A 5,709-nucleotide genomic window follows, 5' to 3' on the forward strand; every position below is an offset into this window, starting at 1 on the left:
ATTAATACCTTTCAACCTGTAAAATATCTTTTTGCACATATTAAAATTTTATTAATATTTAAAAGTTTCATATAAACATGGTTACTTCACGTTCTTTTTTTTACCTGATCTCATATTGAATGCATTTTAAAACATTCATGAGCATTGTTTCCATTGATTGAACACTATAGGTGCTGGTTAATAATTAGTTAATTATTAAATTAGGAATCAAATAAAAACATACCTTCTTTGTTTAAAATAAGATTCACACTAGAAGTCATATCAACGTTGACACAAAAGGAAATAATTAACACAGAGAACCCATCTATCTATTTTTTACATTTTGACAGTAAGAGAGTGAGTACACATAATTACAATCTTTATATACAAAGGGAAGTGACTTTAAGTTACAAAAAAGATCGTAAGGATCTTTTTTGTAACTTAAAGTCACTGAAAAACAAGTTTTTTTGTAACTTAAAGTCACTGAAAAACAAGTTTTTTTGTAACTTAAAGTCACTGAAAAACAAGCATAAATCTGAAGCTGTCAAAGGGAGACAACTTCGACAGTACTAAACTCTATATTCAACATTGATAAATTCCAATAATAGAAATTCTTTTATAAAGCATTTAAAAAAAAAAATTCAAACACATTTGTTGTGTCTTTCTGAGCATCTCTCTCTTTATATATATCTATATATCTATATATATATATATATATATATATATATATATTATGTTGGGTATGTGTACATATCTATAGATTTCTATGTTCAATCCTAAATTAATTAACCGATCATTATGAATTTTAGAACACAGCTACTAGGCATAAGAGGTTTTTCTTTTTAACCTTGCAGCATTTTCGTTCGACTGAAAAGTATACGTAGCTCAATTTTCTTTCCAAAAATGATTATTCCTGTAAAGAAGAATATTGCAATGGAGAAAATTTTTAAAGCTCAATATTATAAGGGACATTATTTCTATTTTAACTTAAAGGCTGGAATATAAATTATCTCTTGCTTTTCGAGTTATTTTTTGCTTCTTTATGACTTAACATTATTGTTGTTGCTAATTTAAAATAAAATTATATTATTGGATCATGGACTATATAACATAGGTACAGTAAGTATATAAAAAAATTCTAACATTTGCCAAAGTTTACTTTGTATTAAAAGCTTATTTTAGTAAAATTGAGCTTGTCTTAATTATTTTTACTTGACAGTTAAATAATTAGAATATATGTTTTATAACATTATATATTATGTTTTTTTTTGGGGGGGGGGGAATTAGACTTGGAGTACAGTTTATTTTGTAAATGTACTAATACTATTAAAAGAAAACAGTGTCCATTGTACTGTAGATATATGATAAGCTCAATAGGTATAGATATCCTAGAGCTATTTTAATATTGAGTAAAACGATTCATAATTGTGAATTAAAAATCAGTTTCAAAAGAAACAAGGCCGATAGCCATTAGTTGCGTGCTCTCGTGTAATAAATAAATGTGTGAATGTAGGATTGACATGAAATTCTTAAAGATAAACAAAAATGACCGAAAAATGGGCTGAAATGACTTAAATAAATAAAAAGTAGATGACTTACAATGACTTTAATGAACTTAAGGATGAATTGAATGACCTTAAGAATGACTTGAATGCTTAAAAAATAACTGGAATCCTTCAAAAACAACTTGAATGATCTGGAGAATGACTTGAATGGCTTTGAGACTGACTGGTTGTAAAGTGGGTGATCATTTTACATTAAATTAATACAGACAAGTGATCCCCCACTTTATATCACAAAGTTACAAACATAAGTACAGTATGTAGTAAGAACAGATACTACACCTTGATCTTGGCCAAAAGGACAAGAAAAGCTTTAAAAGCTAAGAACAGCATCTATTAACAACAGACCTTTGATCTTAACCAAAAAGGTCAAGCACAAAAGTGTTACGAACAGACCGACAGACCGACCGAGCGACTTCTAGAGTCGCTTGCATGTGACTAAAAACAAACAAAATCAACTCGATTGTACGATCGTTTCGGAAACGATGTTCATTTTATAAGTATTGATAATAATTTGACAAAAGTTTTGTCCTTTAAAAAACATAGTCTTCTTCTCAGCAAAAATTAGGGAGGGAGAGAAGTTAGTCTTTAACTTCTTCTACCCCCCCCTATTTATTTATATATAATATATATATATATATATATATATATATATATGCATTTAATTATGATATGAATAAATACATTCAATGTATATTTCAATACAACTTAATTAATCGTGGCAATTAATTAAGCTCTATAAAAATGAATTTACACTTTTAGAGCATATATATCAGAAGTAAGTATGCTAAACCAAAAATACATTTTATTTTATTAGTAGTATAATTCGTTTTGCATTCACCGAAACACGTGTAAGACAAATTATACTACTACTAGAATAAAATGAGTGTGGTTTAAATTCATCTTTGGTTTGGTGCACTCACTTCCAACACATTTATGCATTTTACTTTCATTTGATTTACATCCGTGAAAAATGCAGAAATATAATTTTTATATTTCATATACTTTGATTACAAAATGTGAACAATTGAATGCTATTTTTCTGCCAGATTATAAATTGCATCGCTCTAATATGAGGCCAAGTAAAAAAAAAAAAAAAAAAAAAAAACTAAATAAGAATCTCTAAATCCTTTCTTTGTATATGAAGAAGTATATTATAAAATGTATATTTGGTTAAAATTCTGTGGATTTTTTTATTTTTTATTTTAAAATATTTTGGATTTGAAAGAAAAATGGTGTATTTTATTGCTTCTTGAATATAACAAATAATTTTTTGTTACCAATATAAAAAAAAAAAATTTCTTTCTTTTTTTCTTCTTATATTTTAATCAAACAATTATTTTTACCAATATTTAAAAAGAAATGTTTAATTTATTTCTATTTTTAATTTCCTTCTTGTTCTATTTTTTAATTGAACAAATGTTTTTATATTTTTTTCTTCCTAACCTGATTCTAACATATTTTAAATGGAAGCCAAATGATAAAATTGGCTGTAAAAAAAAAATAAAGCCAGTCCTTGAACAAAATCTTTTCTTTATGAATTTGTATAATTCAAACCTTTTTATCCTTGCTGGAAAAAATAAAATAATGAATTTCATTAAACATTAAGACGTTTTTATTCTTTCATTATTTCTTTTCAATCGAGTTATTTATTCTATTACTAGCGGGGATGGGGTGTTGTGTAGTCGTAAAATACACTTAAATATACTTTAATTTATGAAAATCTCGTATTCATTATTAAAGAGGCAATTATTGAATATTATATTGCACCTAATACATAGTAGTGATTTCAAAAGTTTAAAAAAAAAATGACTTTAGTGCTATCAGCTAGATGGGGAGCAACATGCATATTGTTTAAAATATAATTATCTATCCATATACACTTGTGCCCGATATTATTCATACCCCTCGGATCTTTGAGATTTCTATAAGAATATTGCTCAAACCAGAAGGTAGACAATATTAAAGGGATTTCAAACAATAAATCAAGCATAAGCATTTAATTTAAACTCAACAAATAAATAAATTATGCAAGTTTGAAACATTATACAAAGAAAAACAATAATGGCACTAGTTCAAAATTATTCATACCTCTCTTACTAATAGTCAATAGCATGCCCTTTATTCTTAATAACTGCCTGTAACCGTTTTGGATATTTATCAACAAGGTTTTTACAAGCATCAACACTGATTTTTGACCATTCTTCAATGCAGTAGTTCTCCAAATCCCTCAAATTTCTAGGTTTCCGCTTTTTAACCTCAGTTTTCAATATGTGCCAGAGGTTTTCGATAGGGTTCAGATCGGGACTCTGGCTAGGCCATTCCAAAACATTAATTTGATTATCCTCAAACCATTTCTTGACTATTTTGGCAGTATGTTTTGGATTATTATCCTGTTGAAGGACCCAGTTTGGTCCTAAATGGAGCTTCTCCGCATCCTGTCTAATGTTTTTCTGGAGTATCTCCAAATATTGCTCCTTCTTCATGGTTCCATCTATCTTGACCAAACTACCTGGACCACTAGCCGAAAAGGAACCCCAAAACATTAGGCTACCACCACCATGTTTCACCGTGGGTATGGTGTTCTTTGGGTTGTAAGCTTCTCCTTTCTTCCTCCAAACGTAAGAAGCATCCATATGGCCAAACAATTCAATTTTTGTTTCGTCAGTCCACAAAATACTTGAGAAAACGGACTCTGGAGAATTCACATGGGTCCTAGCAAACTTTAGACGTGCTGCAAGGTGTTTTCCGGTGTGCAATGGAGTCCTTCTTGGTCTTCTTCCTTTCAGACCATTTTCATGCAGAGTCCTTTGCAATGTTTGCCTTGATATTTTTATGCCAGAAGACTCCAGATTTTCTAAAATGTCCTTAGTAATGGTGGTTGGATTTGCATTAACACTTCTTACAATATTTCGGGTGGCTCTAGCAGACAGTTTCCTTTTCCTTCCTCTACCAATCAAGTTGTTTGTTGTGTGGTGGCTCTGGAATTTTTTGATGATGCTCTGTACTGTTGCTGTAGGGACCTCAAATTTCTTGGAAATTGACTTGTAACCTAAACCATCCTTATGTGAATTCACAATTTTAGTCCTAAGATCATTACTAAGCTCTTTTTTCTTCCCCATTCTAATAATTTTTATTCTTTTATTGGTTTTCAGTTGATATCATTTTAATTTCTGAAAAAATGCAAAAAACACAATGAAATTAATCAAAGGTTGTATAAAAGCATTCAAAATAAGAATCAAACAGGAAACAAACAGTCAGAAACTCGATTAATACTGAAAAAATAAGGGGGTATGATTATTTTTGAACATTGCAGATTTTATAAATAGCTGTATATTACTTTTATTACAAGTATCCCGAGATTTTAAAATGACGAAAATGATCAGAAGAGGTTTATTAAGAATATGTATCAATATGGACGTAAACAATAAATTCTTACAAAGTTACACCTAATAAACTCAATTTTCAAGGGGGGGTATGAATAATATCGGGCACAAGTGTATATGTTGCTCCCAATTTGGGGGGTATCAAATTGGCAAAATCTAAACAACATGATATAAATGCGGGAATGCCTCAAGGGTCTATCCTTGGACCTCTATTGTTCCTAATATTCATAAATGACCTCCACAACAAAATTGCCTCTGAGATGGGTATATATGCTGATGACACCACAACAGGAAAACAAATGAACACATATCTAAAGAAATGGCAGAAACACTAGAGGATGACCTCCAATCTGTAGTGGAATGGGGACAAAAATGAATGGTCACGTTCAATGCTGCCAAGACTAAACCCTTCAATAATTACAAGAAACCTTCTCTATCACCAATAGCAATGGCCAACGACTCTTTATTTTTATTTTTTTTTTACACAGTGATCACCACTTATCAAGGCCCGGAAGCCACTCAGGGATAAGGGTTATTGCAAGTACATCACGTTAGTGAGGAGATTTTATGAAGTGTTTAATTAGGGGGGGCGGTTCATTAGGAATTTGTTAACATTAGACTTGAAGACATCCAAGTTGTAGTCCGGAGGGAAGCAGGCAGACGGAACAGAGTTCCACAGGCGTGCAGTTCTAAGAAAGAAGCTTTGCTCATGAAATCCGCGTTTTGATTTAGGCACAGATATAGAGTGGGGGAAATTTTTCACAGTGGATTCAGCTAGACGG

The 5,709-nt window shown here is 30.4% G+C and overlaps 1 pseudogene; it reads right to left on the minus strand.

The window, feature by feature from the left end:
- Nucleotides 1–1,717: 1,717 nt before the first annotated feature.
- Nucleotides 1,718–1,854, minus strand: LOC145258550 (U2 spliceosomal RNA; annotated as a pseudogene).
- Between the last annotated feature and the right edge of the window lie 3,855 nt (nt 1,855–5,709).

This window comes from Euprymna scolopes, chromosome 33 (genome assembly GCF_053919585.1).
Source record: "Euprymna scolopes isolate OS-2025 chromosome 33, ASM5391958v1, whole genome shotgun sequence".
NCBI classification, from domain to species: Eukaryota; Metazoa; Mollusca; class Cephalopoda; order Sepiida; family Sepiolidae; genus Euprymna; species Euprymna scolopes.